Below are 12,706 nucleotides of genomic sequence, written 5' to 3' on the forward strand. Positions count from 1 at the left end.
CGACTAGCTGGGACTACAGGCGCCCGCCACCACGCCCGGCTAATTTTTTGTATTTTTAGTAGAGACGGGGTTTCACCTTGTTAGCCAGGATGGTCTCAATCTCCTGACCTCGTGATCCGCCTGCCTCAGCCTCCCAAAGTGGTGGAATTACAGGCGTGAGCCACCGCACCCGGCCCACCTTAACCATTTTTAAGTGGATAGTTCAGTGGCATTAAATACATTCATACTGTTGAGCAACTATCCATCTCCAAAACCTTTTATCTTGTAAAACAAACTCTGTACTCACTAAATGCTAACTCCCTATCCCTCCTTTCTCCAGGCCCTGGCAACCACCATTCTACTTTCCATTGCTGTAAGTTTGGCCACTCTAGGTACCTCATATAAGCAGAATCATACAGTATTTGTCTTTTTGTGTCTGGCTTATGTCACTCAGCATTATGTCCTCCAGGTTCATCCATGATGTAGCATGTGCTGGAATATCTTTCCTTTTTAAGACTAATATTCCATTGTATGCATATGGCACCTTTTGTTCATCCATTCATCTGACGATGGACAGTTAGGTTACTTCCACATTTCTATAATCCATCTTTATAGCCATACATCTTCCAACAAAATGTTTTGCTCATTACTCAGGTTAATTATTGAACTGAAGGAACCAATACAGTACATAAGTAGTAGTTAATTAACATAGTTTAAGTCATTGATGTACCACACATTCCAAACCAGAACTGGTTGTCAAAGGCAAAAATACGTCTTAGCCTACTTTTCCTAGGGATAACAACGTAGTAGGGATCACTCTCTACCAGAAAAAAACCAAAGTTACAAGCCTATTGGGAATGAGGATTTCATATTGCTACTGTAAAAGATGGTCTGGGACTGCCTCACTCCCATGAGGTAGTAGTACCTGTAGTCCTTTCATTTCAGGGTCTCATCCTCTACTCTGTCTTTTTGGAGGTGCTAAACCTGACTCCTGGGCACCCAGAGTTGACAAGTCTTTTAGAAATTCATGTTAAATAAATTCACTCATAGCAACTGCTGCGTAATCTAGAATGCTGATTTACTCACTTACGATGAAAAGTAATAGTGCCAAACATATCTTTTTCCCATAGACAAAACTATATGAGAAGCCATATTATCACAGGATGTTGCTTGTTAAACTTCGATCAGAACAAACAAGGAGAGATTAAAAATTAATGACACAATCATGAGGCTTTGTATCTCCACAGTGTAGGGATATTTGTGTTCAAGAGATTGGATTATTTGTGTTCATAGGTCAGGGTACCTTTTCCTCTAGACAGTGCGAGAGATCCTTGTCACCTTTTGTTTTCTGACCGTTCCCTGCATCTGCTGTTGGCTAACCCTTTTTTGTTAATGCAGTCAATTCTCAGGCAATGGGTTAAAGTAGATTGAAGCTTTGTTCATTACACTTGCATTCTAAACATGCCTGTCAGTACTCTAGTCAATCATTTCTTATGTTAAGTTTCCAGGGTGCCAAACTTCTACGGTATGTGTTGGTTTTGTTTACTCAACTCTCATGGGTCATATTGAGCCATGACTCTGGTAGGAGGAGAGAGAACATTATATTAGTGTAAACATAAAAATTCTAGAAGGATTCTAATTAGTTAAAAATGACCAATTGTAGTCCTACTTTGCAGACACTGAGGATCAGTGTGTGGAGCATGTATGTGTATTGTGAACTCCTGACCTCCTCAGATTTATTGCAAATTCATATGCATATTAAACAGTTTCTATAGACTGATAAGTAATAGCATCTTTCACAGATATACTGTCTTGCAAATTGTACAAATCCAGGCGTGATAAACAAATATGAATTATTTTATATAGTATTACTGAATTCATGGTAATTTGGAGTTAGGTACATATTTTCTCAATCTGTAGATTCAAAAAGGACACTACTTTCTCATGAAATTTTATTGACATGCTGGGCACTGTTCTAAGCACTTCAAAAATATTAACTTGTTTAATTTTCCTAACACTCCTATGAGGTAAGTACTGTTACTATCCCTATGTTACAGATAATGAAACTGAGGGGCAGAAATGTTAAGACACATGCTGGGGTCATATAGTAAATGGCAAAGCTGGAATCTGAACCCAGAGTCTGGCTCCAGGGTCTGTGCTCTTTACCACTGGTTATCCCAGCTCTCTGTAAAGAAAGAAGGATATTCATGTACTAAAAGGACTGGGAACCTCTGACCTAAAATATGAGAGGACTTCAAAAAGTTCATGGAAAAATGGAATTAAAAGATAATAATTTAAAATATAAACTTTATTTCTCAACATAAGCTCCATCTAGTTCAAGACACTTTTGTAAATGACGATAGCAGCCATTTAGTTCATCCCTAAATAAATGAGGGCCCTTGGAATTTAACCGTGTCAATGCTGTCTTTTTTACTTTTTTCTTTTCTTTTTTTTTTGCCACAGGGTCTCACTCTGTATCACTCAGGCTGGAGGGCAGTGGTGCAACCACAGCTCACTGCAACCTTGACCTCCCAGGCTCAAGCAATCCTCCCAATACATTATTAACTGAAGAAAAATGAGTGCCCTTTACAGATTTTATTTATTTAGTTAGTTTTGAGACAGAGTCTTGCTCTGTTGTCTTGCTCAAGCTGGAGTGCAGTGGCACAATCTTGGCTCACTGCAACCTCCACCTCCCGGGTTCAAGTGATTCTCCTGTCTCAGCCTCCCGAGTAGCTGGGATTACAGGCATGTGCCACCATGCCTGGCTAATTTTTGTATTTTTAGTAGAGATGGGGTTTTGCCATGATGGCCAGGCTGGTCTCAAACTCCTGACCTCAAGTGATCCACCCTCCTCGGCCTCCCAAAGTGCTGGGACTACAGGCATGAGACACTGAGCCTGGCCCAGATTTTTTTAAGATTAGGAAACAAAAAGAAGTCAGATCAGGACTGTAAGGTGGATGTTCAATGATTTCCCATTGAAACACTTCCAAAATTGTCCTTGTTTGATGAGAGGAATGAGCAGGAGTATTGTTGTGGTGGAGAAGGACTCTCCGGTGAAGCTTTCTCGGGTGTTTTTCTGCTAAAGCTTTTGCTAACTTTCTCAAAACACTCTCATAATAAGCCATTGTTATCATTCTTTGGCTCTCCAGAAAGTCACCAAACAAAATGCCTTGAGCATCCCAAAAACTGTTGCCATGCTGTTTGATCTTGACTGGTCTGCTTTTGCTTTGACTGGACCACTTCCACCTCTTGATAGCCATTGCTTTGATTTTGCTTTATCATCAGGATTGTGCTGGTAAAGCCATTTTTCATCTCCTATTACAGCTCTTCAAAGAAGTGCCTCAGGATCTTGATCTCACTTGTTTAAAATTTCCATTGAATGCCCTGCTCTTGTCTGCAGGTGATTTTGGCATAACAGTTTTGGCACCCATTGATTGGAAAGTTTGCCCAACTTTAGTTTTTGAGTCAGAATTGTATAGGCTGAACAAATTGAGATGTCTATAGTGTTGTCTATTAATTGCTGGTCCTCTGCAATTAGGGCACAAACAAGATAAATATTTTCCTTGCAAATTGATGTGGATGGTCTGCTGCTGCAGGCTTTATCTTCAACATCATCTCATCCCTTCTTCAAATGAGTTTTCTATTTGTAAAACCACTGATTTCTTTAGGGCATTGTCCTCATAAACTTTTCATAAAGCATCAAGATTTCACCATTCTTCCACACAAGCTTCACCATCAATTTGATATTCTTGCTTCAATTTTAGTAGAATTCATATTGTTCTTATAGGGGCTCTTGTCAAACTGATGTCTTATCCTTCTTGTGCCTCAAACTAGATCCTGTTCACATATGTTATAACAAGTTAGTATGACTTTATTTTGGTGGAAAAATATTTTGAAATGCATGTATAGTTTTTCTATAATACACACTTTTCATGAACTTTTTGAAGAACCCCTCATACAAACACTATCAAATAAATGCACAGCTTGAAATTCTGAGCAAAAAGCAGCTGCAAGCAGTTGGTGTGGAGGTTTGGAGGTGCAGCGAGAAACTCAACCAAGGCTGTCCCTAAGGGTCAGCAGAATAGATAGCTGAATACACTATGTATCTTTAAAAAATTTTTTTTTTAATTTTATTATTATATTTTTGAGACAGAGTCTTGCTCTGTCACCTAGGCTGGAGTGCAGTGGCACGATCTCAGCTCACTACAACCTCCACCTCCCAGGTTCAAGCAATTCTCCTGCCTCAGCCTCCCAAGTAGCTGGGATTACAGGCATGTGCCACCATGCCTGGCTAATTTTTGTATTTTTAGTAGAGATGGGGTTTCACCATGTTGGCCAGGCTGGTCTCGAACTCCTGACCTCAGGTGATCTGCTCGCCTTGGCCTCTCAAAATGCTGGGATTATAGGCAGGAGCCACTATGCTTGGCCTATTTTATATTTTTAAGGCAGAGCCTTGCTATGTGAGCCACTTTACCCGGCCTATTTTTTATTTTCATCAAACAACATATATACATAGTCTAAAATCAAATGGTACTCAAAAGCTTCTAATGAAAATAAAAAAGTATTAAGTTACCACCTCCTGAGCCCCACTTCCTAGCATATCCTTCTCACTAAAGGTGGGCACTCTCAGCATTTTTAACCATTACTTCTATTCTTTGCTCACATATTTTAAAATAATATGCATATATTCTATATCTCTATTCAACTGCTTTTGAAATTTATTTCCTATGATGATAAATGAGGATTTTATCTCTCTTACATGTGTCATTTATCTTCCCATTAGTTAGAACACAGTTCTGGCCAGGCATGGTGGCTTATGCTTATAATCCCAGTACTTTGAGAGGCCAAGGCATTTGAGACCAGCCTGACCAACATGGTGAAACCCCATCTCTACTAAAAAAGTACAAAAAATTGGCTGGGCATGGTGGCACATGCCTGTAATCCCAGCTACTTAGGAGGCTGAGGCAGGAGAATTGCTGGAACCCAGGAGGTAGAGGTTGCAGTGAATCAAGATCATGTCATTGCACTCCAGTCTGGGCAACAAGAGTGAAACTCGGTCTCAAAAAAAAAAAAACAAAACACAATTCTTTGTTAAGTCAATAGTTAGTGTTTACATTACTACACTATATCTACACATAACTATGTAATTATTATTTGTTTGACATGCCTAACTTATCCCTATAGAGATTTTTTTTTAATAGAAAAGAAAATATCTAAAATATCAAAGTGCATTGTGCATCTTGTGGAAACTTTTTTCACTTAAATATCTAGGTATGTGTGCACTGGGTCAAATGTAAAATTTTTTTTTACTTTGTACTGAAAAAGTGTGAATGCTTTGGAGATGGGGTCTTCAAAGAGGTGATCAAGTTAAAATGAGGCCATTAGGGTAGACCCTAATTCAATCTGACTGGTGTCCTTATAAGAAGAGGAAAAGACGCCAGGGATGAGTGTGCACAGAGAAAAGACCATGTGAGAATATGGCAAGAAGGCAGACATGGGCTAGCCAAGGAGAGAGGCCTTGGAAGAAACCAGTCCTGTTGACACCTTGATCTTGGACTTTTGGCTTCCAGAATTGTGAGAAAATAAATTCTTGTTGCTTAAACCACTCAGTCTGTGGCATTTTCTTATGATAGCCCTAGCAGACTAATAAAGAGGGGTTGCATGTCAATGGGCATCTGGAGATGTCTAATCATTGCCTTGCACATACTTTTGACTTTCTTGCCCCCATCTTGATTTGTTTTATTCCCTTGGCAAGGCCACGCACTGAGCTAAATGCAGCTGTGCCTACTACATGCCTATACCAATGCAGCTGAATATGGATGGAGAAAAACACACAAGCCAGTCAGTTTGTTGTAACTGAAATTCATGACTTTAACCCCCAAATCTTCAGTGGGTCCTTAGTGCTTCTGGGTAATGAGACTATGCATCCCTATTCTGACCCCTCTCCACTGTCCTTCATACAATTTCACACCATTGCCTCTCTCCACCCCTCAACATCTCCTTTCCCTTCCTCTTTCTCAATTTAGGATCTTGCCTCACTTGATTCACTGAGGAAAACAAAAAACAAAAAACAAAAAAACATATTCAAGGTCAAGGTTCAGATGGAAAGTCAGAGTCAGGTATTTCTTTCCTGGCAGGCAGGTAGTGAGGGAAGGAAAACAGAACAACTGCATTCATTAACTCTTCTCCAATAAACAAAAAGAGTTGAAACTCTACCTCAAGACAGGAACCTCAGAGCCTTTAATCCCAAGTAAAAATAACACTCAATTCAGTATCAAGCTCCAGTATCAAGAACCACCATTTATGGTTTCTGAAGACATAAATCACCTCTCAAAAAGCTACTGGGAGAAAGGGATGAATTCCCAGCAAGTTGCTGGCGTATAGGGAAGCAAATCTAATTTTTAAATAAATTACAAAGCCTCAAAATGTGCCATTTTAACTGCTTTTAATTAGCCAAGTTATCTCACTTAGAACCAACTAGGGCTGCTCCACCTCAAGAGAAGATTCACCCCTTACTCCTTCACCGCCCCCATCCTAGTTACATTTTGAGGCTTTCCTCAAAAGAACCTCAGCCTGCACTTTCAAAAACAATACAACAAAAAACTCCCACTCTTCAAAATTACTCAGTTAATTAAAGTCATTAGCCCTCTAGTAACTGTGGCATTTGACTTTAACTCCCTACATTCTTGTGCCTTGAGAATAAAAAACAGTTTAGGTTAAGCCTCTCATTCCCTTTATTTATTTATTTTTTTTTATGTACTTATTTTGAGACCGAGTGTCACTCTGTCACCCAGGCTGGAGTGCAGTGGCACAATCTCGGCTCACTGCAACCTCTGCCTCCGACATGCAAGCGATTCTCCTGCCTCAGCCTCCCGAGTAGCTGGAATTTCAGGCGTGTGCCACCACACCCAGCTAATTTTTGTATTCTTAGTAGAGACAGAGTTTCGCCATGTTGACCAGGCTGGTCTTAAACTCCTGACCTCAGGTGATCCTCCCGCCTTGGCCTCCCAAAGTGCTGGGATTACAAGCGTGAGCCACTGTGCCTGGCCTCATTCCCCTTAAATATTTGCAGTGTGATATCGATGGAAAAATCTCCTGGAATTTATCAGACTCTCAAATAAGAGAAATGTCATCCTCTCCCTGAAATTCTCCAGGTATCATTAAAAACTTACGACTTCTCAGTAACTCAGAAGAAGGGTGAGCATCATCTTTGACCTCCTTTGGTAGATTCGTTGATTCTTTCAACAAATATTTATTAAGTTCTGTGTATATGCCACACTAAATGCTAGGCCTATAGAGGTGAGCAAGACAACATTGGTCAGGAAAGGCCTCCTGGATGAGGTGAAAGCAGAGATTCTTAAGACAGAAGGTGGCTGGAATAAGTATCAGAGGTGGGCAGGGAGATTGGCAGGTCTAGAGGAAGAAGGACTAGAACAAAGAATCAGTATCAGAAAGCAAATTGTCAAAATGCCTCACAAACTTCTTAATTGTGGATTGAATGGTGGCCTTCCCAAAATATATGTCCACCTCCCAGAACTTGTAAATGTGATTTTATTTGGAAAGGTTTTTGGAGTTGTAATTAAGGATCTCAAGATGAGATGATCCTGGATTATCCAAGTTGACCCTAAATCCAATATCGAGGTGTCATTATAAGAGATACACAGAGGAGAGACACAGAAGGAAGAGGAGAAGGTCATGTGAAGACAGAGGCAGAGACTGGAGTTAGGCAGCCACAAGCCAAGGAATGTCTGCAACCTCCTGAAGCTGGGAGAAGCAAGGAAGGACTCTTCCCTAGAGCCTCTGAGGGAACACAGCTCTGTTGACACCTTGATTTTGGGACTTCTCGCCTCTGCAACCATGAGAGGAAAATTTTCTGTTGTTTCTAGCCACACAGGTTGTGGTAATTTATTATAGCAGCCCTAGAAAACCAATACAAGATGAAAAAAAGTCTAGTTTGAATGAGTAAAAATTCTCAGATTATTCTAAGAAAATACAGGTTCATTTTATCCTAATACATAAAACAAATCTCTAAGTGTTCTTGGGTGCTTGGAGAGATGAATAAACTAAATATATTTATATTAACAGCATCAATTTGTACATCGTGAGCTAAAACAATTAAAAACATTTTGTGTTCTTAAGTAGAGGCCCAGGTTATGGAATAAAAACTAAAGAGATCTCAGAAGTCATCTGATCTAGCCTGATCCCAGCCTGTGATCAAACCCTTTCTGGTAGAGGGGAGGTGGCTACCTCACATCAGCAAATTTTATGTATAATGAGCCCAAATGTGCTTCAAGATAATTTTCACATATTGAGCACAAACTCTGTCTTCTGAAGTCATAAACAAAACATTTAATCTGTCTTTCACACAACAGCCTATTTTTTTAAACCACAATTTATTAAGATTTTTTCTTATAAAATTTCATATATACATGCATATTTTTATTGCTTTTTAAAATTTTCTATATTTTCTATGATGCATTTTTTATATTTTCTAGATTTTCTGATGCATATATATGCTCATATATACATCATAGAAAATATATATTATGATTATGATTATGATTTTTATTTATTTATTTATTTATTTATTTATTTTGAGATGGAGTCTCACTCTGTTGCACAGGCTGGAGTGCAATGGCGCAATCTCAGCTCACTGCAACTTCCACCTCTCGGGTTCAAGCTATTCTTGTGCCTCAGCCTCTCAAGTAGCTAGGATTACAGGCGCCTGCCACCATGTCCGGCTAATTTTTGTATTTTAGTAGAGACAGGGTTTCACCATGTTGGCCAGGCTAGTCTCAAACTCCTGACCTCAGGTGATCCACCCACCTCGGCCTCCCAAAGTGCTGGGATTAAAGGCATGAGCCACCGCACCAGGCCGATTTTTATTTTTTTATATGTCTAGATTTACTATGATGCATGTATATGTGCATATATATGATGCATCATAGAAAATCTAGAAATATATGAAAAAATAAATATCACCTGTTAGCCCACCATTGAGAGACACAGGTTGTTAACATTTTGGTTTATTTCATCTCTAATATTTCATTTTTTCACCCATGTAATCATCCCTAGTTCCTTCAGTCAAACCTCATTTAAAAGGGTTTCCAGACCTTTCATCAACTTGATCATCTGTTTCATACATTCTAGTTTGTCCTTCATAAAATGTGACAACCCAGAGTAAAGATGATGTTGCAGGTCCAGTATGTCTAGGGCTGCATGAAAGGAAACTTCTCTTTTGGTCTGGGGAATCACTGTAACGAAGTTGAATGATCAGAGCCTTCGTAAAATGACTAACCTCAATTCAAGTCCTGGTTCTAATGATTTATAGTTTCTGCATTTCAGGTTCTCAGTCTATAAAATGGGGAAATGAAGCTTTCCCTATTTTTGCTGGAAGGCATAGAGGGATGTATGTAATGTGCTTGCTGCATTGTATGTACAAATAAAAATAAATTACAGAAGTGGGTAATGTCTACCGGACTGGGTGTTGTCTCATACTCTATAGGTACAATTGCTATCCCTGTTTACAAACAAGGACACTGAGGCACAGAGAAGTTAGGTCATCCATCTAAGACCACATACTGGGGGGTGGCAACACCCAGGCAGTCTAAAGTCAGAGCCAGTATTCTTCACCACCATACCGCAATGTCCAGCAGCTATCATCATAACTATTATACTTCCTTCAGTGTATCCCAATGCATTCAGTAAGTTTTTTGGAAGTCATATTACTTTGTGGATACATGAAAGTTTGCAACATATTAAAAAATTCTAACTGAAAGTAACCAGAATGTCGTTCAATGGGTTGGATAAGTAATGGAATTACATAACAAATATTAGTACATCTATATAGTGAAATACTATACAGTAACAAGAAGGAATGAGCTATCAAAGCCACCCTAAGACATGGAAGAATCTTAAATGTGTATTGCTAAGTGAAACAAGCCAATCTGTAAAGGCTACATGCTATGTGATTCCATTTATATGACATTCTGGAAAAGGCAAATCTATAGAGATAGTAAACAGATCAGTGGTTACGAAGAAATCAGAGGATGAGGAGACTGGAGTAGGCGAAGTACAGAGGATTTCTCTAAGGTACAGAAACTATTCTGTATGATATTGTAATGGTAGATACATGAAACCATGCATTTATAAAAACCCATAGAACTTTACAGCACAAAGGATAAACCTTAATGTATGCAAATTAAAACAATTATTTAGGAAGTTTGATGATCCCAGTATGGAGTGCAGAATGTGAAAAAAGAATCTAACTGTATTATAAATGTTTCATCCCCTGAAAGAAGGGAGGAAAAAGTTGCAGAGAAGGGGAGAAGGCTAGAATGATCCACGTGGTACTGGATTAGATCAGTATGAACTCTTATATAGCTTAACATAGGTACACAGGGTTACAAATAGAAATATTTATGGATATGTTTCTATATGCTGATTGGTATACATACATGTATCTCTTTGCTTTTAATTACCCAGGTTCAAGGAATCCTTTATAGTTTATTTGCATTGCTATAAAGGATTCCTTGAACCTGGGTAATTAAAAGAGAAGTCATTTATTTGGCTCACAGTTCTTCAGGATGTACAAAAAAACATGGCAAGAACATCTTTTTTTTTTAAGTTTTAAAAATATTTAAATAGTAGAGATAGGGTCTTGCTATATTGCCCAGGCTGGTCTCGATCCCCCTGCCTTCACCTCTCAAAGTGCTGGGATTATAGGCATGAACCACTATACTCAGCCAAGCATCTGCTTCTGGTAAGGGCTTCAGGGAGCTTCCAATCATGGCAAAAGGAGAAAGGGGAGCAAGTGTGCCACACAGTGAGAGAGGAGGAAGCAAGAGAGAGAGGAGGAGGTGCCAGGCCGTTTTTTACAATCACATCTTGAGGTACCTAATAGACCTGGAACTCACTCATTACCAGGAGGATGCCACCAAGAAGTTCATGAGGGATCTGCCACATGATCCAAACACCTTCTCCGAGGCTCCGCCTCCAACACTGAGGATCAAGTTTCCACAAGAGATTTAGAGGGGATGAATATCTAAACTATATCAGAGGCCGGGCGCAATGGCTCATGCCTGTAATCACAGCACTTTGGGTGGCCAAGGCAGGTGGGTCACCTGAGGTCAGGAGTTCGAGGCCAGCCTGGCTAACATGGCAAAACCCCGTCTCTACTAAAAATACAAAAATTAGCTGGGTGTGGTGGTGGGCGCCTGTAATCCCAGCTACTCGGAGGCTGAGGCAGGGAACCGCTTGAACCTGGGAGGCGGAGGTTGCAGTGAGCCGAGACTGCGCCATTGTACTCCAGCCTGGGTGACAGAGCAAGACTCCATCTCAAAATAAATAAATAAATACATAAATACATAAATAAATAAATAAATAAATAAAATTAAAAACTGTATCAGAGATCGGGGGTGAGGGAGTAACTTACAGAGGAGGAGCCTGACAAACACTACTTCAGCCACATGATCAAGGACAACGGCGAGAAGTCAGTTGATAGTACCTGTTACAGGCTGAATTGTGTCCCCCTCCTGCCCAAATTCACATGTTGAAGCCCTAACTCCCAGGACCAAAGAATGGGACTGTATCTGGAGACAGGGACTTTCAGTAGGTAATAAGTTAAAGTGAGGCCGTTACGGTCCCTATTCAAGCTGTCCGGTGTTCTTAAAAGAAGAGGAGATTAGGACCCAGGGAGAGAGGCCCTAGGAAGGTGGGTGCGTGGAGAAGGAGCCATGTGAGAACACAACGAGAAGGCAGCCATCTGCGCGATAAGGAGAGAGGCCTCAGAATAAACCGACCCTGCGGATTTTATATTTCCAGGCTTCACAACAAATTTCTGTTGTTTAAAACACACAGTCTGTGGTATATTGCCATGGCAGCCCTAACTGACTAACACCAGCACTCTTGATAGGATGTGATGGAAACGGCACTTTATCTCTGGGGTTTTCCTCCAAACTCTAACTCCATCAGATAAATCCCAAGTGAAGGGCTTTCTATAAAACACCTGACCCATACTCTTCAAAATATTCAAGGCCATTAAAAACAAGGACGCTCTGAGAAACTCACAGCCAAGAAGAGCCAGAGGAGACACTGTACTAATGGTAATGTGGTGTCCTGAATGAGATCCTGAAACAGAAAAGCAACATTAAGTAAGAACTAAAAAATTCTGGAAAAAAGTATTGACTTTAGTTAATAATAATGTATCAGTATTGGTTCCTTTTCTTTTCTTTTCTTTTTTTTTTTTTTGAGACAGTCTCACTCTGTTGCTCAGGCTGGAATGCAGTGGCATGATCTTGGCTCACTGCAACCTCCCAGGTTCAAGCAATTCTCCTGCCTCAGCCTCCCAAATATCTGGGATTACAGATGCCCACCACCACACCCAGCTAATTTTTGTATTTTTAGTAGAGACAAGGTTTCGCCATGTTGGCCAGTCTGGTCTTGAACTCCTGACCTCAGGTGATCCACCCACCTCGGTCTCCCAAAGTGCTGGGATTACAGGTGTGAGCCACACCGCGCCTGGCCCAGTATTGGTTTCTTAATTGTAACAGATGTACTTAATTATTGTAAGGAGTTAATAATAGGGAAAACTAGTATGAGATAGATGGAAACTCTTTACTATCTTCACAATTTTTTCCCAGGATGGAGTGCAGAATTTTTTCTCAGCTCACTGTAGCCTCAACCTCCCTGGCTCAAGTGATCCTCCCACCTCAGCCTCCCCAAGTAG

General features: G+C 40.1%; 1 long non-coding RNA gene across 1 annotated transcript in view; it reads right to left on the reverse strand.

Annotated features, from left to right (window-relative positions):
- Positions 1–12,048: 12,048 nt before the first annotated feature.
- LOC134757005 (uncharacterized) overlaps positions 12,049–12,706 on the reverse strand; it is a 52,490-nt gene continuing 51,832 nt past the window's right edge. Inside the window, exon 3 of the long non-coding RNA XR_010130579.1 lies at positions 12,049–12,108. This is a non-coding gene — a long non-coding RNA (uncharacterized lncRNA). The remainder of the gene's footprint in view (positions 12,109–12,706) is intronic.

The sequence above is a fragment of the Gorilla gorilla genome, chromosome 14 (assembly GCF_029281585.2).
Source record: "Gorilla gorilla gorilla isolate KB3781 chromosome 14, NHGRI_mGorGor1-v2.1_pri, whole genome shotgun sequence".
In the NCBI taxonomy this organism is placed as follows: Eukaryota; Metazoa; Chordata; class Mammalia; order Primates; family Hominidae; genus Gorilla; species Gorilla gorilla.